The 26,665-nt window shown below is 35.4% G+C and overlaps 1 long non-coding RNA gene across 2 annotated transcripts in view; it reads right to left on the reverse strand.

The window, feature by feature from the left end:
* Window positions 1-23,028, reverse strand: part of LOC109452270 (uncharacterized) — a 37,161-nt gene extending 14,133 nt beyond the window's left edge. The window contains exons 1-2 of one of the 2 annotated variants that reach the window (XR_002138116.2): window positions 22,752-23,000; window positions 20,134-20,291 (exon numbers count right to left, since the gene is read on the reverse strand). This is a non-coding gene — a long non-coding RNA (uncharacterized LOC109452270). Of the gene's footprint in view, window positions 1-20,133; window positions 20,292-22,751 lie in introns of both variants that reach the window. The other variant, XR_002138117.2, reaches the window with a different exon arrangement.
* Window positions 23,029-26,665: the final 3,637 nt, after the last annotated feature.

Below are 26,665 nucleotides of genomic sequence, written 5' to 3' on the forward strand. Positions count from 1 at the left end.
AGGAAAAGTCAACTATATCTACCTACTTAGAGAGGTTTTAAAACTATCCAACCTTTAAATCCTTTAATGAGACTTACCATGTTTCTCCGAAAATAAGACCTAGCCAGACAATCAGCTCTAATGCATCTTTTGGAGCAAAAATTAATATAAGACCCAGTCTTATTTTACTATATAAGACTGGGTATAATACAATACAATACAATACAATACAATACAATACAATACAATACAATACAATACAATACAATACAATACCAGGTCTTTATATTAATTTTTGCTCCAAAAGACCCATTAGAGCTGATTGTCCAGCTAGGTCTTATTTTCGGGGAAACAGGGTAGAAGCCAACAGGTGCATCTTCAGCTCCCCCTTCTAGCTTTGCATGTGGCACTTATATCAACTTGTTCCTTAGTCTAAAGTTTGCTTTCTTTCCCAGCTACGCCTTACGCTGCTCCACTTGTAGTATGATATGCCCTGCCTCAGGCTCTAAAATGGTTTATACACATCTATCTCAAAAGCATTTGTCATCTGTCCTAATCCAGTGACTGCTGAAGACCAAACCAGTTGGCCTCAATTAGCTAAATGAGGCCTGTTTGTTTGCTCTTGAAGCTAGGTAGCAAATACAAGAGAATTCCAACTTGCCAAATTACCTGATGCTTTCAACATGAAATCAGTTAGCATACTAGCTGTCATGAAGTCAGTCTTTCTGTTTAGATAAGAGAATAGCCAAAGCTCCCAGGGATATTTTAACAGACTCCTATAGAGAAGGAATTACGGTCTCTATTAATACACTCAGTCTCGGGATTCCTGGAACATGGGTTATTCTACTGATCTTTTCCACTCACATTCTTCCAATGAGTTGCCTTTCTCTCCATAGTAGGGTCTTATTTCAAGGGCATTCACTATCTCACTTATAATGTCAACTTGCTATTTTAAAAATGTGATTGTCAAATCATTATTCATTTTCATGTCAACTTTATTGAGGGGTAATTTTAAATATACAATTCAACAAGTCTTGACAAATGTAAACAGTGTGTAACCACCATCACAATCAAGATATAGAACAATGTCACCACCCCCTAAAAGTTCTTTCATTGCCCCTTTGTACTCAACCCTCTTCCTGATACCCCAGCTTCTAGCAATCACTGATCTGCTTTCTGTTGCTGTAGTTTTCCTTGCCTTTTCTAGAACTTCATATAAATGAAATCATGTAGAATGTATGAATGGCTTCCTTCCCTTAGCATAATACTTTTGAGATTCATCTGTGTCTTTACATGGGTAAGTAGTTTGCTCCCTTTACTGCTGTTTTTTATTGTATAGATATACCATATTTTATTCATTCATTCACCAGTTGATGGATATTTGAGTAGTTTCTATCTTATATAAGCATAAAAAGTCAATAAACTTGGTTACAAGGTTTTGTGTGGGCATGTTTCATTTCATTTTAGCAGATACCAAGAAGTAGGATGGCTGAGCTGGGTTTAAATCTATGCTTTTACTTCCTGTTTTCTACTTGTCCCATTTGTTTCCTGTTCTTCCCCCACCCCCTCTTTTCATGCATTCTTTTGAACAAATTTTATTTAGTATTCCATTTTGTCTCCATTATTGGTGTATTAGATTCAGCTCTTCATTTTACTTTTTTATGGCTTTTCAAAGGACCTGCAATACACATTTTTAAACTTAACACAGTTTTTATTCAAATAATATTTATCATTTTACATGTAAGAAACTTTGAACAGCATTCTTCCATATCCCCTCCTCCTTTGTGCTATATTTATCATACACCTCATTTCTACCTATATTATACACTTTACAATACACCAATAGTTTTGCTATAAATAGTCAATGACTTTGATCTTTAATTTTCAAGTAATCAACTTAAATACTTAGGAGCTCAGCAATGGATATTCATACCTCATTTTAGTCATATAATAAACACTCTAGAAACCCAATGTTAGTACTGATTTGTTACATGTGTGTGAAGTCCCAGAATGGGAAGAGAAGCCCAGAAAACTGTTTGAAGAAGCAATGGCTAAGAAATTTCCAAAGTTAATTAAAAATCTAAACCCATGGATCAAAGAGCATCAACAAACTCCAAGCTAAAGAAACATAAAAAGAACCACACCACAGCACATCATAAATGCATTGCTGAAAAGTACTGATGAAGACAGAATTCTTGAAAGCAACCTGAGAGAAAAATAAAAGAAAATACAAAGAAACCAAGAAAAGAAGCAAAGCAGAACTTATTGTCAGAAACTATGCAACCCAAAAGACAAGGAACAACATCCTTAAAGTACTGAAAGGAAAAAAACAAAACAAAACAAAATGCCTACCAACTTAGGATTGATAATCAGTGAACATCACTTTTAAAATGAAGGTGACATAAAGACATTTTTTCAGGCAAATACAAGCCAAGAAAAGTCATCACCAGCAGACCTATACCATAAACAAGATCAAAAGAAGAACGGAAAATAATACCACATGGAAATCTAGATTCAGAAAAACAATAAAGATCTACAGAAATGGTTAAAAGATGGGAAATTATAAAAGGCATTTTTCTTCTATTTTATATCTCTTTAAAATAATATTAACACTTGACTTTTTAAGTTTCATATAATAGTACATAATTTTTGACTTGCTCCAATAGTTTTCCTGCTAAGTGTTCAGTAGCACACATAATAAAACTCTTCCAAAACATTTTGACACATTCATAACACAAATATATCATATGCACATTGATCAACCAGCATTAAGAGGCTATTATCTGCCATCAAGAGAATATAAAGAAAAATAAGAAGAGTAAGACATGTTCTTTTTTCTCAAAGAATCTTTAGCCCAATTGAGGAAATAAGTTAATATACAGTACTTAAAAAATATTAGAAAACAATTCAAGACATTATTGAAACACAATGGGGACAAGAAATTCTGGCTTTCCCTCCTCCTTCTCCATCCATCTAAGAAGAGCTATGGATTTGCAAAACTAGATTTTGGGCTTTGTTTATAGCGAGTCAGTAGAATGGGTAAAGCAAAAGAAAGTTTAAAAACAAGAACAACAAAAAGCCAGACAAGAGAAACCAAAATAATGAAGAGGAGACAGAGGGAGGAAGAAAGGAGGTGGAGAAACAAAATTCTTTGAATTAAGAATCCAGAATGAGTGGGTGATAGTGAAACAAAGGTCTAGAGAAGCTACAAAGTGTAGGATAGTCATATGGGTGGGCTGTCCTGTGTTCTTTGACAACTCACCCCATCTTTTCCTGCTTTATGGCTCACCTCTTGCTTCATCATCCTACTCTGACTTTGCTGAAGCCTGAACTGGAGTTTTGAAGCCTTGCTCTACTGACGTTTGCCCCCTCATTTCTTTGCGCAGACTCGAGGATGGATTCCCTCCTGGCTCAGTGCAGTCACCCATATGTGTTATTGAGTATATCATCTCTGGCATGACCTCAGGAATGAACTTCCTCATATGGCACCTCCTCTAGGGCCAGCCCAGGCTGCGCTGGGAGCTCAGCACCCAGACCTCACCTTCCAAGCCCTCGCTCCAGGTATGTTGGGTGTCAGAGAGTACAAACAAAGGTTAGTTGATGTTAATTACTTAAGATTGTATAATAATGACACCTTACATTAATCGTTAACTGTGGCTTACAGTTACCATTGTTTTCTTATATATTACTATAAGACATATAGCTTTTAGGATGATTAAAGAGAAGACAAGTCAAAGGGCAAAAGATTATAATAGTCCATTGGTAAATCACCAAGGCTTGTAAAAGGAACTGCTCTGAATGGAAATTGGTGTGTGCCAGACAGATGCCTATAAAGAGAACCAGCAAGCTCTGGTAACCACAAAGGTAATATAACTAGGGGTACTCAACTATGACTTTGAGGTCTTATAACAGGTAATAGCCAGACAGTGACATAACTTTCAGATGTGATGGCAGAGAGTGGCAGATTTGGTTTGGACTAAAACTGATACAACAAAGCTTTTATGCTTTCCATCAAGGTCAACTTGACTCAATGATGACAATATCTTGCAGAATTGGGGTTATGTTGGAGATAGAAAACTAGACAAGCAGATATATTTGAATATCTTTGTAAATGTTTGCTGGAAACACAGGATGAGAATTACTCCCTCAGCTGAGAGAAATTGAAAACAATTTAATTGCATCAATGCAATGCCTGTAAAGAGACAGCCAAACAATTCCTGATTTACGAAAAAAAAAAAAAATGGCTTCTAAAATTCCCACAAATGGAAGAAAGTAAAGTAAATTCTAACTAAGTTGACTTTTCGCAGGTATTGTCACCTAAAGATGTTTCTGGACTTCTTGCTTGAGAGCAGTTTGTTTATGAGGGAAAGGACCAGGGATTGTCACCTTCTGTGTGAGTGAATGTTTTTTTTTTATTCAGATTTCAGGAGTAAACTTTAGTTTATGTCCAATAATGTCTCCTACAAAGTTTATGCCTAATACTGTCTCCTACAAATCTAGGTCAGGGGAGGGTCAGTTTCACAAACTAGGAAAAAATTAAAGGTTCTGTCAAACCAGGACCAACTTTTCTGAAATGCTGACATTGATTCAGTGCATTAGAGGACTGAGTAACTTGTGTGTTAATTCAGGTAAAGTCTTTAAGAGTTTAAATCTGGCATTCAGGTTCTGGAACTTTCTGACAGGAGCAATTTTATCATGAAGAGTCAGTTGCTGGGTTTAACCTTGAGTTGTTTCTTTCCGTGATCAATGAAATTCATAAAGGAATATCTATTTAAAAGATTTTCAAAATGACATTTATGATATGCCCCTATGAGCAAGGCTCTCCTCTCTGTTGGGTAATTTGCTAAGGGTAAGGTTTTTAAAATACCATTCTTTTACAGTGTAAACAGGAAAGATTAGGAGTGGGTGGATTAGTCAGAGGATGGAACAGGGGATGGAGACTTATTATGAAAGTCTGAAGTGAAAGAAATGACATTTCTTGGCTCAGCTCCCAGTATTGTTTGCTGGACAGAGTTGGTGTGTGAAAGGAGCTGTGTTCACACCAGCAGTACCGTTTTTTTTCCTACTCTGCTCATAGTGCATTTAAGTTTATATGTGACAGTGCTTTGGAAATTAAAATTTCAAAGGGCTTTATCAGCCTTTGGCATTCTTGCCAAAGGCAAACATAAAGAACAGTAATCACACTGATGAAGACGAACCTTACTGTTTTCCCTGTTATCTGTAGAAAATGAATAGGCTTTGCCAAAAGTAAAGAGTAACGTGTCCTTATTCTCTGTTTTGAAGACTAACATGGCTCACTCTAAGTTACCAAGTATGTCCCAAAATAACTGGCAGCGAGCTGTGAAATGGTCTTCTTCAACTGAGTATATGTCACTTGAGTAGTGTTTCCAACTCATAAAGCTAATTTTCCGTGTCCCTGACCCTCAACCTTATTCAGTTAGTCTACAGAAAAAAATGGGGAAAATAAATTACATCCAGCTGTGATCATTCTACATACTTCTCCATAACCCTAGAGATGTTTATGAGGCTCAGAGTTTTCAAAGAACATGTTATGAAAATCACTGCAAACTTTCTTGTTTGCACTGAAATTCCCAGTAAGAATTTGAAACTGCAACGACTGTGACGAAAACAGGAAAAGGGGCCTTTTGTCAACACTTAACCTCTTTTGTAGCATTCAGTGGCAGCGTATCAGAAGAAATGACATGGGTCATTTGTTGGAAGAATTTTGAGAAGGATGTTTTTACATTAAAATTGAGTGTGTCCTCTAAAATTGCTAGCTAAGATTACTTCTACTGTAGTAACTAGTAATGAACTGTGAGTGTGGAGGTATAAAGACAATCAGAATATAGGAGAGAACTTGTAAGTTTATTAAAAATTCTACCAGTTAGGACAAGAAAGTACACTAACACATTGGAGAATATTATCTAAAGAAAATAGAAATGAGGTACCTTCTAAAAATCAAAAAGACTAGAAAGATGACTCAAGCTAGGCCCTGATTCTGCCACCGAGCTCTGGCCCTATTTCTCTTGCTTCATTCCTGAACTCAGACTTAAAAGAATGGCTAACGTCTTCTAATTTCATTAGAGGAGGGAGTTGAAACACATAAGACTTTAAAAAACTTTTCAACTTTTAAATTTATAACCAGTTAAGTAATTGTCCAACTAATTGTTTTTTCATGTACACAAATGTTTATCTTTCTAAATAAGTTAGGCGTCACCATGACCAGACCGGCATTAAATGCTGTTAAATAAGGCCTTGGTTTCTTTTTAGTTCTTCCTCTAACTAAGTGGGGAGAAGGCTACCCAAGACAGGTTGCAAAGCCTCCACCTCATTATTCTGGATGCTATTGAATTAGGAATATGACCAAGTACCATATTCCTCACATGGGCTTCAGGAGAGTCCTCTTCAAAGAGCTGAGTTGGGTGGTGTGATGCCAGCTCAATATTGGCTGTTCCCAAGGGGAAAAATTGTGAAACTTCACAAACCTGAGTTAGGATTAGACGTCACAGCTGCCAACTCATAGTTCATGGTCAAGTGCCCACCGTGAACACTCAGGGAATCCTATATCAGGATAAAGAACATCTTACTGAGATGGATTGCCAGTGTCAGAAGGTGAAGTTCACCCTCTCAACTCACCACACCCATTTAAATGTTTTTCCCCTAAAAAGAAATTGACTGGTAGTGAAAATTTGAAATGAAGAAGGGAAAGTTTCTAGGATATGGTAAAAAAAAGAAATCCCACACTTTGGAACAGAAAAGAAATAAAACATTTAAAACAATGACCAATGAAAATAAAATTTGAGGTTAAAAAAAAATCTAGGATATGAAACTGGGGAAAGAAACTATGGAAAAAACTGGAAAAATATACAATATGACAGGCAAAATACTTCTACAAACTTAAATATTGCTATAATTCAGCGTATCCTTATTTTTGCCTTTTGAGTATTAACTAAGTTTGAAATATTTCTAATGATGGTCAATGTAATATTTTTACTACCAACTTAAGCTTTTGGCTAAACTTACTAGAACTATTTAAGGACATTTTCCTTCGCCTGCCTATAAAAATACATCACGGGAGTATTTTTAACAGCAAAGCCTGGATGAGACAGTCTACTTTCTTGACCTGTCAGATACTTGTGGCTGCTTCTAAGTAGCCTCATTTGTAAGCCCTGGCTTGTGGTTACCACCCTACCCCCAAAATTGATGTCGTTTTATTTTTTAAAATGTAGTAGTGTATACATCAAGAATATAATACATATGGCCAAAACTTCACTCTACAAAATTTCATGCCACTGCAGGCATTTTGGTTACTTTCAAAAATAATTTTTAGATCTAAGTGATCCTGAAAAAGGATCTGCTTTCTCTTTAACAGAAACCAAAGCCTCTATGTTCTTTTTCTTCAAGCTTTAGCACAACTTACAGGTAACGAGAAGTAGAGAGCAAAAAAAGAAATACGACCTTATCTTTTCTACAAAATGAGCTGTGGTGAAGGGAATGTTTTGAGAGGTTATGAAATACTGTCTACCTCCGAGCAGGAATATACTCATACATCAGAAATGGCAAATAAGTTTCATTGCAGGTGCCATTCAATTCCCATCGATCAGTTGCTAGTGGCTGCCTGGAGAATCATATTGACAAGCGTTTGGAGGTTTACTTCAGGATCAGCAAGAAAGACTGTTGTGATTTTGAAATCTTCAAGCATTTTCTGCCAAAAATGTTAATGAATTCAGAGGAGTTACGATTATATTTGGCAAGAAGAAATGTTCCAGTCAGTAAGCGGCACAGAGATACATATCTCTACACACTAAAAAGTATTCCTTTGGATAAATAAACTGATTTTTTAAAACATAAAGGTCTCGAAGACATTCGGAAGAGCTATTATATTAGTGGTAATTAGTTAAGTAATGTAACTCCTAGGTGAGATCAACTGAGCTGTGGGAGGATGAAACGTGATTATGGGAGAAGAGAAAGAGTAGTAATTTGTGGGCAGCAGACACTAGAACACTTCCTAAAATGTAAACTTCTTTTGAGAGATTTTGGCCCTCTCGGTTGCCAGTGTCTTATCTAGGTCACTGATGAAAATACCAAACAGAACCAGGCCTTGGTTTGACACCTGTTAACATTATTTATGTGTTAAGACTGACATCAAACCACTTGTAACAATTCTATTTATAAGTTTTCTGAGCACCCTTCTGAATTCCCAGATGTATAGTAATGCCCTCGGCACTTAGCTGATAGATTTGCCTGAATATCTAGTTTTGTGAATTAGCATAGGAATCATTTTTCAAGGACTCTATGTACTTTTATCTATAATTCTGGGATAGTGGAAATTGTATGAGACAAAGAGGATGAGACTTGTATTTTAGCTCTAGCTGACTCTCATTAATTGTGTAATTTTGTACAAATTCTTCATCACTCTGGACCTCAGAAAATGAAGGTTAGCCCAGATAAGCATTTCCCAACCTATGGCCCTCAAATTCTATCCACTGCCAAGAGCCCACAGACACACATGTCACCCTTAATTGTCTGATTGACTGCCACCACAATACGTGAAACATCGTGGAGTTATTTCCTTCAGAAAGGATTATTGAAAAGGGAGAGAAACACTCACATAGTTTGTGGATAAGCTTCTGTCTCTCTCTGTTAGCTTGGACTCATAGACCCCTTTTCTACATTTGACAAAAGAAAGAATATTTGACAAGAGTAAGAATACTCTCTTCTATTTTACAGTAAAATAACCTTGATGCAAAGAAAAGTATAATCAATTAATTTCCTCCATATTATATGATGGCTGTCTTTTGAGTGAGTTTGTTTTCTTCAGTTTAGTCCTGTCTATAATCTTTATTATATTTGGTACCTGTCCCTGATAATAATGCAACAAGCATGGATGTGTGATTATGTTTTTGATTTAATTAAATGGTTGTCCTTCCATTGACAAATTCCAGAGAGAAGCAGGAGCAGAGTATACAGTAAGTTACTTTTGTAAAAGATGCAATTTGACTTTTCCCAGAATTGAGTGGTGGAGTTCCACTGTCGGCTAACATGAGCTCTGGAATCCTGGCTCTCTGCAGAGTTACATGATGCCAGATACTCTTTTAATAGTGCCAGGAGATATTTCCTCTATGATGTCAAAACTCGCAGGACATTTGAGGTAAGAATGCATGTTATGTACATAGTAGGACACCGAAGAAAGTTCCTCAGGTCACACAGACAAACTGTATTTGGAACTGACGTCTTTGAGAGATTTAAACTTCCACTGATATTTTGAAAACTTTAATCTTGGTAAATCTTCACATGCAGGACACATGTAGAGAACTATATATACACTAATGTCAGGTGTGTTGAATGATGAATGCCAGGAACTATGACATTTCTTAAATGTATGCAGAAAGATACACTTTCTAAGAGATGGTGAGGTTTTTTTCAACAACAAAAAAATCTAACCAGAAAAATAGGATGTTTCCATCTTAACTCTTTTTCTGCAATGTTCGGATATGTTTTCCTATGTCTTGCACTATCAACAACAAAGATGGTTTGTATGCCATATTGTGTAACATTTTGTAATAATTTTTTTGTCATCAATGCCATTAGATTCTCATTTATTTGTACTTAAATGTAATTGATGCCATTTAATATGTTTTGAGTATTTTGTGCTAAATTTCAATATAATGGTAAATTTATCAAAGGTTTAAAATAAAAATGTAATTTATGTATAAAGTAAGTCAAAATGTTATTAAATGCATAAAGTAGTCAAAATAACAACTTTTTTGTGGATTTTTAACACATTTTGGAAAAAAATTGAAATCAATTAATGCAGTGAAAGAGTTAAAAGTGGAAGTTGAGTGCGATGACACATACATTCAATGACTCTGTTCTTTTACACCCCAGACCTTATGTTGTAGGTATCGGGTACACTATAGGTTCATTTTAAGGGGTTCTTGAACTTATTTAGGTACAATATTAGTTAACACAATCTTAGTTCATTAAAATGTGTTACTGAAGTTATCTTTTTATGGTCTCTTTTTATGTATATGTATATATTTTAATCTACTGACCTTAAGAGTTTAAGAGTTATCACATGGGGGTTATGAAATTTTGTTTGAAAAGGGCCATCACTTTGAAAATGTTGGGAACCACTATCTTAATGGATTTCAAATAGAATGACAGGGCTATTTTGGGCAAAGGGGCTCTCTTGCAGCTGCCTTTGTGCTACGCTAAAGGGCAAAGTGTGCCTTGAGAGGAAGCAATCTTAACAAGCATTGGACGGGCCACAGACTAAAGCTTACTTGTAAGAATAATGCTTGGTGTGAGAAATGATTTCTCTACCAAATCCAAGGTGTCACCTTATTTCTGAGTTATTAGACTAAAATAACAATGAAAACAACAGATTCTAAATGTTTTTGCTATCTCATACTCCCAGGTATTATATTTCTAAATTCCTGGGATTTCAAAGTTAGTGAAACTACATAACAGATATTTGCTGTGAGAGGAAGAAAATGATCAAGTATTAGAGGGAAAAATTATTAAACAGCTATAGGAAGTTACGCTTAAGTGAAACTTTAGTTATGGCAACTGAGGGGGCTATTGCCCTCTAGTGGTGCCTTTTCTCTCTCATCTCAAGTCCCTTAGACATTTCCCTGAGGTTCCTTTATTCAGAGCATCACCATTAAAAAATATTGCCATCTATTGACAATATAATCTTCATATTCCAAAAGATTCCATCTCCCTTGTTGAAAAGCACATGGTTATATATATTTTTATATATTAGTGAATTTTTTTGTTGCTATCAGATTTTTACATTTAACAGCAACAAAAAAATTTGTCCAGTATCTATTATGAAACTACCTATATGCAACTATTCACAAAAGAAGTACAAGATCATTCTTACTCCTGGAGAAACTTTTCATATAGGAGTGGATATGTACAAACATGAAATACACGGTAAATTTTTTTTACCATAAAAGCCAAAGAATAGTAATGTTCTATTTATTAGAAAAATAATTATTTCATCTTACGTGTTTGACTCATTGGTCATTGAGATAATTTTCATTGTTTGGCAAATTTCTAAGAAGAAAATAATAATGCTACAGGAGTTACAATGTTAAATAAAATTGCTATTGGTGTGTGTGATGGGGGAGGAAAAAGAGGGGGGAGAAGTACATCCTTGTCTTAGCTATGTACCTAGTTTGCTCTTGAACTGTCATATTTACTTGTTACCTTGTTTGTAAGAAGATAAAGGCTGGCAAGTCACTCTTTCCTTTTCCAAGCCATTAACATGACTTTATAGGACTAACTGTCATTGTAATGCCCTAGTTAGTGGTGAGCACATTGTCTCGTACATGAGTGTCCAGAAAATGTCTGGATTCCCAGTGGATTTATAGCTGATGACTTCAGATTCCTTGCTCTCTAAGGACAACGTTGCATGTTAAGAACAGGAATAGAGGCTTTAGAGTTGTGTCTATAATACCGTGTTCAGTAATTCTTATCATGCAAGTAAAAGAATATAGTTTGTACTAAATATTGCATTCGATTGTGGGCCCACACCTTACAGGACTATGTAATGGCAGTCAGGTAATACTGAAAAAGGCACTCTTACAGAATGAAAAACATCCCTCAAGATGTTTGAAGGTTAACCCATGTTTAGAATAAGTCTCTTTTAAATTTCAATAGGCATAAACCGTTTTTTTTTATTTAAAAATATTTTTGGAGCATAACCTGTAAAAATAGTTAAAAGAAAATTGATTTAGAAGATAGCCTAACTTTGAATGCCCTCATGTAAAATTTCTGAGGAATTCAGTTGATTTTATAGGATAAATGTGAAGTGGTCATGTGATATCACAGGAAAAATGTCTGATGTCGACACTGACTACATGACTATAAGTATGATATTCAGTTAAATACTGTACTCCATCCTGGTCAGGCACGTAGGAGATACTGTGCTGTATTCTGAATACCAAAGTTTAATGATATCAACAAATTACTGAGTATTCAGAAGCAGGAAATATTTAAAGCCATATGGAGACTAGCTAAACATCAGGGGCAAAATGCCAAAGATGTAGTGATACTTGCGCTCTTTTCAAATATATGTAAGACAATGATGTAGAAGGAAAGGGAATGGGAGAGCAAATCTATAGTTTAAAAATTTCACTATTTTCTATATAAAATAGATCTCAAATTTTTACCTTTCTTCTCATTTAATATGTCTCTGAGATTTGTCCTCGTCTCTTTTTTCTCAATGTTAGTACCTTAATCTGCATTATTGTAATAAATGTGTATCCGGTTTTTACTGCTCGCACCTGACCTCATCCATCTTAATGCTGTTACTAAATGATTCTTCTTAAAATAATGTTGATGTCATGGAGCTCCAACTCTGAACTACGGCTAACCTTTCAATGCCCCCATTCAAAATTTATGCCGATTTTACCTATTTAATCCTATTTTCTGCTATTTCTGATGGGCCACCTACTCAATTTGAGTTTGTTCCTTCACTATCCTCCAGACATGTCACGTTCTTTGTCAGTTCCATGCATTTTCTTAACTTAGATCCCTCCTTTACCCACTCCTAACCCTCTGTCTGTAACTTTCTCACTATGTGCCTAATTCCCAGCCATTGTTTGAGAGCCATTCCATGCCATTCTTTCCTTGAGGCTCTACTTACATACACTATTTTGTCATAATCATTTTGTATCATATTTTAACTATCCTTTAGTACTTGATTTGTTTAGTAAGTTTTAGTTAGAAAATAATACTTATTCCTTGATAGTGCTCATCAATCTCATTCTAGTCAAATTTTATACTGTTGGGATAGATTACTGCAGTGATGACTCCAGTTTATTCATGCTTCCTTCTATCCATGCCCTTTCAGAAACTCTCATATAATGACTCTGGACTTGGCCATTTGACATAATTTGGACAAAGAGGCAATGAACAAATGCAATGCAAAAGAGACATGAACAGTTTTGTGTACTCGGGCTTCCCTTCTTTTGCTGCTCTTGGCAGCCCTGAGACAAACCATGTGAAAGAGGTGTAGGCTATCCTCATGGAGACATGGGGCCCAGTCATCCCTGTTCCCCAATTCAGGGTCAGTACCAACCAACAGCCTGATGTATGACCGTGGCTACCCTAGAACGACTAGCTCCCAGCCAACCCAACCAATATTGCAGTTGCATGACTGAGCCTGGGCAAGACCAAGAGAACTGACCAGCTGACATTGCCCCCTGGCATTGCCAACTCACAGAATTGCTAGCTTAAAAAGTGTTGTCTTACCTCACTCCACTTAAGGGTGGTTTATTTTGCAACAAAGCTAATGGATATAATGGTTATTCATTAGCCAGTTGTCACTTGGGTATTAGATCTGCTTCAGCATTTACACTGTGACTTAGTTAAGAGCAAGAAACCATGAAATCTTTGCTAAAATGTTCAGGATTTTAGACACTGCTAGACACATGCTCTACGTTGCATAGACAATTTGATTAAAATTTTCCTCTAATAATTTTAATGTTGTTTTATTGCTGCCATAAGGATGAGATTACTATTTTTTTACACACAATGACATCACCTGCATTTTCTCATTTTAGGCAGGATAAATTTTTTTTTTTAAATATACAATTCATGATAAGTATAATCCTGGATTAGATTTCAAATTTTTACAAAATTTCTATAAAGGATAACACTGAGATAATTTGCAAGATCTGAATGTGGATTGTATATTAGCTAATAATAATTTGTCAATATAAAACTTCCCAAATTTTACAATTATATTGTGGTTATATAGGAGAATGATTCAACAAAAATACTAGTACTATATTTAATATATATATATATATATATATATATATATATATATATATATATATATATATAAAATGACTATTAATAAGAGTATAAAGGGGAAAGAAGGGGGAGAGAGAGAGAGACAGAGAGAATAGGGTATGGCAAAAATGCTAAGACTCTGGTGAATCTTAGGTGAAGGATAAAAGGGGATTCATCATACTATTTTTACACTTTTTTGGTATATTTGGAATTTTTGTTCAAAATAGAAAGTAAGAAAAAAAAGAGGTGCCGCTACTCACCAAGTAACTTAAACATTTTATTTTATAAATGATGTAGGTCACTTGCTTAAAATGGAAAGTCTGCTGGACACTAAGAATGAGCTGCCAGTTACTCTATCAACTCCACTGTCATCATTCATTATCGTAAGGAATTTGTTCTTAAGTCCATGATGAAGGATTGGGAAGGGAAATGGAAGTGTTCAATGAATGTGGTAGATTGAGTAGCCAGAAAACAATTTGAGAATCTTCAGGATTACCAGATCTTCTAATATATACGAGTAGGTTCTAAGAACAAATTACTTCCAACATTATTCCTAAAAATAGTGTAGTACTGACTATGATTCCACTCTAAGAGCATGTGTCACTGTAGTGGAGAGCTGTTTACTTTGCAATTAGTAACTGATAAAAGAGGAGAGAGATTGCACTGCAATATTTTTCAGAACTGAAACTTAAACCATTCAGTGATCTAAATGTTCAGAGTACTTTACTCTGCAGACTGAGTTAAGCTATGAAATCCTCAGGAATTTACCACGGTGACCCCAGTTAAAATTTATCTGAAATTCCCTGACTTCTTTACTATTATATATCTGTGCAAATAAGAAAAGCCACCATTTTCTGGATAAACTGGAATGCTACAGAATAATTTGTGATATTTACTATTTCAGGAAAATTTTTCACAGCAGGAACTTTAATCTTTAGATACAAGATTTTAAAGATACTATTTTATTAAAATACACAACTAAAACAAGCAAAAACAGCCTGAAATTAAACTCCAAATGCTTAGTTCCAAATACTGTAAGAGGGTGAATTCTTTAGGTATTTCAGGTATTGATTTCAACATCTCTTTCAAAGTATTGATTTTGGTAAGAAGTACAGCTTACAAAAGGTAGACTAATTTTATGCATGTGGTAGGTAGCACTCAGTTAAAAATAGGGGCCCTTTCCCTAGATATTCTTAAATGAAAGCATTGAATTCAAAGATAGAAACGTAAAGCTTTGCTGTAATTGACACTATTTCGGGATAAGAGGTAAATATATAGCACAGTAATCAAATTGTCGATTAAAGATCAAAGATAAATTTCTGGTTGAAACAGAACTTTCTTTAACATTATGCTGCTAGCTTCCCATTGCTGATGGAAAATATGGCCACAGATAAGATGAAATCTTCCTGTTCCTTCTCTATCTACCCAGTGTGCTAAGTGCAAAGGCAACGGTCTCTAAAAGTACCAGAATTGTTACTCAGCATCAGATAACAGAATCATGATTGGAACATATTTGCATGAGAACTCTCTTAGCAGAAACAAGTCCAAAGCATGAAGCTTTAGTAAGAATAACAAGATATTAAAGATAGTATTTTATTAAAATACACAACTAAAACAAGCAAAAACAGCCTGAAATTAAACTCCAAATGCTTAGTTCCAAATACTATAAGAGGGTGAATTCTTTAGGCATTTGTGTACACAATGTACACAAAGAGCAATGCTCTCTGAAGACAAAAAATAAAGTTTCCCATTTAGATTTTAAAAATATTTGCCCTGTAACTTGAACCGAGGTAGAGGGGGAAAAAGCGTTTCTTTTGAAATCGTCAAAATCTGATTTTTTGTGTGTTTTTGCGATTTTTTTTTCTTGTATAAATGAGGTAACTGGGTCATAATGCTTGTTATTTTAAAATATGGTTACCCTTTCTGATTGAGCTCAGGCACCATGCAATTAACTCGTCCTGGGTCAGCTCCATTCCTTAGCACTCCATCCTGTCACTGGGTGGAGGTGACAAGGTATATCTTGGTTTCTTCCTATTTATAAAGCAGAGGTGATGACCAGAAATGACAGATGGGGCTTATGCTAGTTAGCATTTAAGTGAAAGTCTTAAGTTCCAGGCTTGTGTGTAAACTTAAAGACCAAGGAGTGAGCTCTTTATTAACATCCCTTTCTCCTTTGCTAATCAGTTTCTATTAATCAACCTTATATATATACGTAGGAACTGGTAAGGGCAAATTATCTTCTCTTCCCTACTAAATAAGAGCTTCTAAATAATTGTAAACATCCAAATAAATGAAGCTTCATACATCCTTGTGTCTGTTATTCAGGGAATTATTAATTAAGTTTTAATATTTTATATTTGGTTAAGAGGAAAGAGGCAATCCATTCTCCTGCTTAAATTCATTTATATCTTACTTACACGCATACTATTCTTTAAATGCAAGAATATGGGTTCTATTAATCTCAACTGGTTAAATTTTATAAAGGCCAAGATTAAGTACAAGTTGCTCAGAAAGCGTGTAGAAGACCCATACAACTCAACCCTTGGAACCAGGAAAATTTCCAAAGAAATTACTATCTGAGCTAAGAACTGAAGGACAAGTGGGAACAAGGAAATGAAGACCAGAAGTGAGAGGGGAAGAAGGAGGCAAGGGAAAGATGGAAAAGTATTTTAGAGAGAGGTAGCAGCATGAACAAGACACTAAAGATTAGAGACAGCCTGATGTGAGCTTACACTGGGGTTCAGGGAGAAAGGATGAGATTGCCAATGTCAAATATTGAAGGCAACTCTGTTCTTTGACGATTTGGAGCTTTAGCCTGAGGCAATGAGCAGCTATTGTAGATTTTTAAATGTAGAAGGTAGACCATATAAAAATCACTGTATTTGGAAATGGATCAGCGCAATGAAATACTGTCAGAAATACAGTAGACCTTTGAACAATGTGGGGGTTAGAGGTGCCAACCACCACCTGCAGTCTAAAATCTGTGTATAATGTTTGACTCCCCCAAAACTGTCCCTTGGTTATCTGCAGAGGATTGGTTCCAGGACCTCCATGGATACCAAAATTGAAGGATTCTTAAGTGTCCTACATAAAATGACAGAACAATGCAGACAATTGACTCTCCACACCCGTAGATTCCCAACCGGGATCAAAAATATTGTTTTCTATCTGTAGTTGGTTGAATCTCAGGGTGTAAACCTGGGAGTATGGAGGGCTGGTTGTATAATTATCGAAAAACATCTGCATATAAGTGGACCCAGTGTAGTTCAAGCCTGTGTTGTTCAAGGGTCAACTGTACAGGTTCAGAAGTTGCTGCAATGATCCCAACAAGAATGATGGAGATTTGAACCAAGGGATGGAGACAAGTTGACAGATTTGGAAGAGATTTTAAAAGTGGACTCTAAAAGACTTGATAATTATTTGAATATAAAAAGAGATGTCCACAATTCTTACCAGGGCAACTGTGGATGGTGGACATATTAATAGTTACATATGTGGATATGCAGAACAGAAGAGAAATTCAGGTTCCAGCTAAAAATTGAAAAGTCATCAGTATATATATACTGTAATTAAAACTTGAGCATGCATGAAACCATCTGGGGGGGGTGTAAGTGACAAGAAGAGCAGGCTTGATACATAACCATAAAGGAGACCAACATGAAAGGAATGAATGGAGCAAGATAAACCTGTCAAACAAATTGAGATGGAATTCCCAAAGAGGTATGAGGAAAACCTAGGTTCCACAGTGGCAAGGAAGTCAATAGAAGCCCATGTTACCAATGTCAATATAATATGGGATTAAATAACATAAATACCGAAGAATATCTTCATGTTTATTAGTGCCCCATAGTTTGAAGATACTGCTTTCCCAGCCTTGCAGTACCTTTCCTTTCCTTTCCCCTTGACCACCTACTTAGCCAACTCTTCAAAGCAATATTGGAAGCTTAAAAACAATGTATTCCAGTAGTATTTCAATAATGTCATTAAAATATGTATATTACAAGTTTTTAAAAATAACAGTAATAATCATTTTCATTTGAATAACTCATTTTCCTTCCCTCCCTCTCTAGATTTCAAATTATAATCATAGACATTTTATTCCCCAGTGCTAAGAAAATTTTATTTTTATGTACACTATATTTTTAATTCATCATATTTCCTTCTAGGAGAGCAAGAAATTTGTGGCTTACCTCCAGCATTTGTGTAAGAACTTAAGACTTCCAGCATATTAGATTCATCCTTGCCTTCATCATACTATCCTACTTTTTCTTACCCTGATTTAAATTTTATATGTATTTTATAGTGCCATATTGCATTTATTTTTGCAAACTGTCAATTATATTTAATGATTTTAATGTTGTTGTATGTGTGTGTATATGTGTATATATATGTAAAATCCATATCTGATAACTTATTACTGATTGTCTTTTCTCTTGAGTACGGTTGCATTCTTTCTGTTTATTCATGTGTCTAATAATTCGGAATTGTATTCTGTGAGTGACATATTGTAAAGACTCGAATTCACTTTTGTTTTGTTTGTTTTTTCTTCTGTTTCTTGGGATTCAAATTCTCTTATAGTCTTCCAAAAAGAATTGTGGTTTTTGTTGTTTCTGTTGATGTTTCAGCAGGTACTTTAGCGGAAAGTAAACCAAACTCTGTATCCATGTGGAGTAAAGCAGCTAAAAGCCTGTCCAATTACTGTAGTCTTAACTACTCCATATATGTACAATTCAGGGGTCAGCCAGAGAGTGACAGAATTTATACTTAGAATTGGGGATGTCACCTATTGATTTTCTCCTGTGTTTTCTCTCCAGATTAGTTTCCTACTGCTGCTATAACAAAGTAGTACAAACTGAGTAGCTTAAAACAAGAAATTTATTCTCTATGTATATATACAGACACATACACACACATGCACACACACACATACAATTAAATTCCATTTCATCATTACAAATCTGTGGGATAATAATTATGTCCATTTTATAAATAAGGAAACTGAAGTGTATACCTTGCCATATGTTTCATATGAACTAGTTTCTGGAGAGCAATACATTCTTATTTCAGTAACCAATTTATTGATATGTCAGTAACAGTAAATATTAATAGAAATAGCCTGAACTTAGTCTTTAATTTGAGAAATTCCTTCAGGAAAGATGAAGTCACTAAGCAGACTATTGGTGGTAAATTATTTACCCTCCATTTCATCTCCACCTGCCACTTCGGCAATCGTGGACCCCTGAAACTGCTGCTCCATCACTGGCACAAACTCCTCTTCTTCAAGCCTTGTCTCCACCGGCCTTATTGTCATTCTGATGTTCTCTAGGAGCCCAGTGGGGGTGTGGATGTGATTCTTCCAAACCTTATAGACTTTACTCTCTAAAGCAAGATTGGAATCCTTTCTGCTTCTCATTACATCTCCTAGATCATTACCCTCCCAATCTCTTATAAAAGTAATCTTACTTCTTTGAGACTTATGCCATTGGGACTCTATGGCCTGCTAATTTTCTTCATCATTGTCATCTACAATGTGACCACTCTCCTTTGTTCATCAGAATCTTTGGCACCACACTCACAGTCTTCGCTCTGCTCCAATTCCTGTCATCACTGTAGGTGGCTTCAGCAGCCACAGTGTACTTTCAACACTCTGGCCTCTCATTTCCTCACCCTCCTCATCTCTATGGCCTTTTCTGCTCCACCTCAGCTACTTCTTTCCATGGTCATCTCCGGATCTTTTAATCATCGAAACCACTCATTTTCCAAATTATTGGCTTAGACATTGCGCACTCTCACCATCACCTCTCATCTTTCTGGCTCACTTCTTCAACTATTTCTACCTTGACAATTCCTTGACCTCTTTGGACCCTCCATGAGGAACCCGTCCCCATATCTATATCTTTCCCTCTATGTTTATTTTTTTCCCCATTCTCTTTATTTTCCATGATCTATAATTTTAAGAACAATATTGTCAATGCCATAAACTCTTTTTCTTTTTTGTCTTATCTCTTCTATCTGACAAAAATCCCTCCATTGTTATCCCAACACTTTCCTTTTTTCATCTCTTTATATGGGCAACAGAACAATTATGGGGGAAAAAAATACAAGGCAGAGCATATGAGTACCACCAGAAATTTATGATCACCAACTTCCACTGGGCTCTCAGTGTGGCCCTGAAATCCTAGTGTGTTTCTCTAGGCAACTTGTTTTCTTATTTGCTTAACTCTTTCACATTTCTCTAGTCTCCTAAATTCCTTAGACTACTATCCCATTTTCTCTTTCAGCCATATACAATCAAAATTCTCCGGTTCCTCCCCAACTCCCACCTGCGCTCCCCAGTCTTACCTGATGCATCTGAGGAGAGTCCTCATGTCTTGTCTTGACTATTTTCCATCTGTACTCGGGAATCCATCTTCTCTTGCTTTTTCAAGAACCTTCAAAATGGATTCTCCCCCCTCCTCACTGTACCTTCCTTCAAACTCTCAGCTCTTAATAGGGTTTTCCTGCCAACATTTCAATTTGATCTAATCGCTCTCAACTTTTAAAAAATGCCATTCCCTCCACTACATGGCACATTTTAACATTAACATTTTCAGTCTCCTTAATAGTCTTTAGAAGTACAGCCTCATCAATGTACTTTTCCTGTGCATTTGAATTCAACAATTGCATTCTAAAATATTTTAAAGGTTAACTCTCTCCTGCCAGCAGGTGGCTTTGCGCCAAAACGGGTAAAAAGGAAACTTACAAATTTTATGAGCAATCTAAGATTTAAACCCAGGTTCCTGTCATTACTACTTAGTCTGTTTATAACTTAATAGTTACCGCCTGAGAGCTGTTTATTATCCAGAGATGAAGTGAATACCCATGAAGAAAAGGTAAGTAAAACACTAAAATAAATCAATAATTTCTTCAAGATTTCAAATAAATTTCAGACCTATAATGAGAAGTGTTTTTTTAATTGTATTTTTATTTTATTTATTTATTACTATAGCCAAAAAAGATAAGTGGGAAAGAAAATGACAAATACATTAAAAGGAACTATTGTTTTACATTGATTTTTCTGGGGCTGGGCAGAAAAGCTTTGGGTATCACTCAATGTCCAACAAATATATTTATTTTGTAAATATATTACAAAATATTAATAAAACAAATATCTGTGCACACCATCCATCCCAACAAATAGAACAGTATCTAGCTTTTGAAGGCTATGTGAACAAATTTCCCTTTTCCCTAGAGGTAACACTGTTCTGATTTTGATGTTTATAATTTTTGTCATATCATTTCTTGTCACTATAGTTTAGCTACACATATTACCCCTTGATATATTGTTTATTTTTAGCATAAATGATACCTGTGACTTACTTTATCATCAACATTTATATTTATGAGTTTCATCCGTTTTGAGATATGCGTTCCATTGTATAATATACCACAATATATTATTATTGAGTCATCACATTTCACTAATAAAGAACTTAGACCAACCAAGGGCAAGAAGAATGTAAAATGGATATTGGAAAAAGAAGCTATACATATAAATTTTGGCCTTTGATCAGTTGCAAAAATGGGGATTACAGTAATCTATACTTCATCTTACCTTATCATACGTTATGTATATGTATACATACATATAACCGATTACATTTTTCTTCCTTTTTCCCTTCCGTCTATTGTTTTATATGGTGTGGTTTGTAGTGGTTGACTTTACAAATTAGTCTATATGGAATAGGGAATCACTACGTTATTGTGAATGAAACTAGTGGAGGAATGAACTGTCAAAAACTGGAAAGGGTTTGAGATTTAACCTACTTGCACTTTAACCTGTCAAAGTTTCATGAATGCTGGTACAAGAAGTAAGACTCCTGGGTCACAGATGAAGGACAGTGTATTACTCACATCGTTAGCAGTAGCCAGAGAATCAGCATTTTTAGGCCCTGGTTCCCTGAGCCCCGATTTCTACAGAGCAACTCAGAGAGGGCGATATGAGACCTGCACATACAATGGATTGTGTTCAGGAAAGGAACCTGAATCTTTTACAATGAGAGAAAGCCTGCCTGCCCTTTGCTCTAGAAGAAACCCTATCTCTGTCGTCCAAGGCTGTTCACTGCGTATATAAACATTCTGGAAAAGAATGGACATTAAAGGTTAGAAACATAGTGCTACATTCTGAGCCCTACCGATAACATATAGCAGAAGTGTTGAGGTCCCTCTAAGTACATATTACTAATGTATACTTGGGTGCTAGTGGTATATCTATATCCACTAAGAACCTCTTTCCCCCTTAAGACATTGAAACACTTTAATGTAATAATGTCATTGATAGCAAAAAATACAACCTAGAATCATACGTTGCATTGGTTGTTGTGTCTCTTTAGTTTCTTTTAATTTGGAAGTACCCTCTATCTTCCCTTGACTTTCATGGACTTCACATTTTTGAATATTATAACCAATTATTTTGTAAAATATCCCACATGAAAAAAAAAGTGTTTCCTCATTATTAAATTCAGGTATCTTTGGCAGAATCATGACAGAAGTGGTGCTGTGGTCTTCTGACTGGAAGGGAAGAGGACAGGGAAGAGGAAGAGAAGTTACAGGTAAACATCCACCCACAGACTTTCTGAGATCTAGTTCTCTCTTCTCCAATTACTAAACATGGGACTTTGGGCAAAGTGTTTGACTTATTTGGGTTATCCTTCATAAAATAGCAACTTATTAAGCTCTCAAAGACATTAATAAGGTAATAGTTATGGAAAGGTCTCATAGCCAATATTAAGCATGACATTTTTGTATAGGGGAAAAAAAACCTCCCGTCAAGGTCCTAAATGACATAAAAGCTCATATGTTAAAGCATTAACAACTATAGCCAACATATATTGCCTCCTTAGAAAATTTAGTATTGGACATTAAATGTTTAATTTTCCCTGAACACACATGCATGAACAATAAGCCTCACATTTACTTACTTTGTCTGATTTATTCAGGTAGGAAGAGCAGCAGATGCACAGAGCTAAATTCTTATGCCCAGGGACATAAAATAGTTTTTATCTTCTCTTCTTTCAAATGAAAAATGAAGGCTTAAATACATGCAAACTGAAAATAAAACACTATTGTTCTTATAAAGCTGTGAGTCACTCTCAAGCCTCTGTGTTATTAGCAGTTGAAATATCTCCACCATGTGAAAACAGACTGATCAAACGTCTCCTAGAAACAATGCTCTAGCTATAGCGTGATAACATTACTGAGGCAACAACTGTCAGCTCTCATAACATCTCCTCTTGAGTGATGGATAAGGCATTTCATTGTCTGGAAGTCCCACAAGGATGAACTATTTCTGGAGACCAGTGAAAATGAGCCACATTTATTTTTAAATGAAGTAGAGGGAAATGTTTTTAACTTCCATAGAAAATGTATTGGTGTGAGTAAAATTCTCAACCACTAAGACATCGCTTCTCAAAAAAAAAAAATAATAAAAAAAAATCCCCAAACCAAAATACATAGAAATCTACTTGGGTGGAAATATCACATTGGATTATAGTAACTCATAAAGACAGGATTTTGAGTTATCACCTATTCTCTGCAACACTGCCATGCGCTCATTGCCTGCAGATGGTAAAGCAATTTATGTTTTTAAGAGATATCCAGGGAAGGGGATTCTATAATGCCTCTCAGGAATTTGCTTAGTAGTTTACAACCCTTGCTGTCAGGAAACTATTCTCTATATTTAACTTAAATCCCACAAGCCAAAGTTTAGACCCATTTCCTTTGGTTCAGTCCTCAGTGGAGATGGAGAACAGCTGTTCACCATCTGCATAATATTGCTTTATAAATTAGAAGGCTGAGGTCATCCTACAGCCTTCTCTTCTACTGGATAAATGATCCCATTCATTTAACCTGTCCTCTTATCACCTATTTGCAAACCCTTAATCATTTTAATTCATGCCTATGAATTTTAAGTTTTTCATGTCTCTCATAAATTGCGTACAAGACATGTTAATATTTGTACCAGAGTTCAGAGTAATTCCCTTTTTCTGTTACAACTGTGTCCTTAAAAATCCTGGTATCATATGCACTTTTAAACACTATCATGCATTTCTAATATGTTATTATTTGTGTTCTCTGTGATTACTATCTCCTTTTTTAGCTAAGCCACACATTCTTGAATTTAACTGGTGTATTTGTTCTTCTGTGTTTGGATCATTATATGAACATGAATCTTTAAATTGAATTCAATTTTTTTCTGACTAGGACAAAATATCTGATTATAGTGGCAAATATCTTATTCTAATTTGAAATTACCTATGATTTTAATTTATGTGCTCTACATTCCATTACTGTGATCATCAAATTAAAATCAAAACAAAACAAAAAAAAACCTAAATGCCACATAAACTCTACATAATACTTGGCTTATAGGTCAATGTTACCTTTGAGGACTTGTTTTCTGGGAAAATATTTCCATTGGATAATAATAATAGCTAGGCAATTGTTGGGGGATTCTGTTTAGAATGTTGATCTGTATTGCTGTTACACTGAGTTCATTTTTCAAGCATCATTTTTGTTTTCCCCTTCCGTAGATAGACCAGAAATAACCCACAGTGAGCTTGTGCCATTTGGCTATAGTGTATGCTCTCCTGCCCTGCACCAAGGTTTTGTTGGAGCATCTGACTACTGTTGCATGCCACCAAACTGTGGTTATGAGCCCAGAATTCTTACCATAACCACAAAAAGCAGTATGTGCAGAAAGCTCACTTACAGTCTGACTAGAAACTGACTGAAAAAAAAGGGATGACACTCATGCAAGACAGTATTTTTCTGGGGTCATGATTTCCATTCCTACAGGGATTCTATTCAAGTCCAGATAAATGATACCTATTGTAACAGGTCCTGTCATTCTGGTCTGCAAAAAAGTTAGAATGATCCACAGGATATTTTTTCACAAAGCCACGTTGTTCCTAAGGTATTCGTCAGTTAATTTTCTAATGATTAAGTTTAGCTATTTGGAGGGAATAATTATTGAATTTTTAAGCCAGCAATTTCTAAGGGACTCTTGGAAGGAAGAGACTTTAACTTTTAACTGTAATTTATAAAGAGCCTTTTTCTTATTTAAAAATACAGGCACCGGAATTGGCTCTTGCTAACAGAATTTACAGTTAACAAAGAAATACTGAAGATTGGCATTTAAAAAACTAAGGCAATAAATGAATTTTTCATTTTGTCTTTTTAAAAAATATATAGCCATATAGTATGATGCCTGGGTAGTTCCCCAGTCTTTTTCAAAAGCAGACATACAGAGAATGTCCTATTTTAAGTTGGTCGTGAATTAGGTAATGCTTCCTCATTGCTCTGAGTTGAAAAATAGTTTGTATCTTTTAGTGTTCATTCAGAACTACATTTCACAAAATGACTTAAAACAGTTTCCAAATTTAAAACTGTTGAGTTTTAAAAAACTGAAACCATAAGTTGAAGCTAAGGTTTTCATTTAGACATGTCTCATTTGAACTTATAGTTCCCTTATGAAATTGGAAATCATATCAGTGGTTTTCAAAATTGTTTGCTTGCATGTCCTCTAAAAGCTTTTTCATTCATTTATTCAACAAAGATTTTTTGAGCACCTTCTATGTTTATGGGATACATCAGTAAACAAAATAAACCGAGACTCAAAGAGCTTAGAGTCTAGAAACAGATAGTAAGCATAACTAAATTAAATAGTATGTTGGAAGGTGATATGTGACATGGGAAAAAAGAAAAAATAGAAGCGAAAAAGGGAGTTCAGGGATACAAAGGTAGGAGGAGAAAACTGGATAGTTTGTAGTATTAATAAGATTTGAGCAATGACTTAAAAGAGAGGAGAAGATGGCCAAGTGGGGGAACAACATTCCAGAAAAAGGGAGCAAAGGCCCTAATGTGGGAGCTTGCCAGGCATGCACAAGGAGGCCGATGTTTCTGGAGTGTGGTAAGGGATGAGGGGTTAGCAGAAGAGGAATTCAGAGAGGCAATGGGAGGCCACACCCGGAGGGGAACTGGCAGCCACTCAGGGGAGAGGGCACTGGAGGATCTTAAGCAGAGAAATAACACGATCTCAACCACATTTTTGAAGGATCATTTTGGTTGCTTTGTTGAGAATAGACTGTATGGTAGCAAAGGTAGAAGTCAGGAGACCTCTAAGGAGGCTACTGAATAATTATAAGTGAAAAATGATGATGTCTCAGAACAGGCTAGTGAGAAGTGGTGTGACTATGGATGTTTTTAAAGGTGAGTCACACAATTTCTAGATGCATTGAATATGTAACATGAGAGAAAGAAAAGAGTAAAGAATGACTCAGGGATAGGTGTGTATGTGTGTGTGTATATATATATATATATATATATATATATATATATATATATATATTTATACAATGTATATGTGTATATATATATATACATTTGAGAGTCATTGGCGATAGGGACTATGTTACTTAAGGCCATGAGGTTGAATGAGATCACTCAGGGAATCAGTGTTGAGAAAGTTGGCAGATCAAAGACTGAACCATGTGGTAGACCAGTATTTTGAGGTTGGGGTTAAGAGAGAAAAACAAACAAACAAACAGAAAAAAACAACAACAGAAAAACAAAGGAGACTGAGAAAGATAAACTAGTGAGGGAGAAGAAATACTGAATGAAAATTTTTATATGAAAATTTATATCAAGGAGGAAAGACTAATCAACCATACTAAATCCTTTTGATCAACTAAATCCTTTTGATCAAGAAGCACAATTGATCATTGGATTTCATGACTGTGAAAGTCATTAGTGAACTCTGTGCTAAACTTTTGATGTAAGGATGGGCGAAGGCCTAATTTTGTAATCCTTAGAGGGAACGGGAGGAGTCAGAGAA

The sequence above is a fragment of the Rhinolophus sinicus genome, linkage group LG02 (assembly GCF_036562045.2).
Source record: "Rhinolophus sinicus isolate RSC01 linkage group LG02, ASM3656204v1, whole genome shotgun sequence".
Lineage (NCBI taxonomy): Eukaryota > Metazoa > Chordata > Mammalia > Chiroptera > Rhinolophidae > Rhinolophus > Rhinolophus sinicus.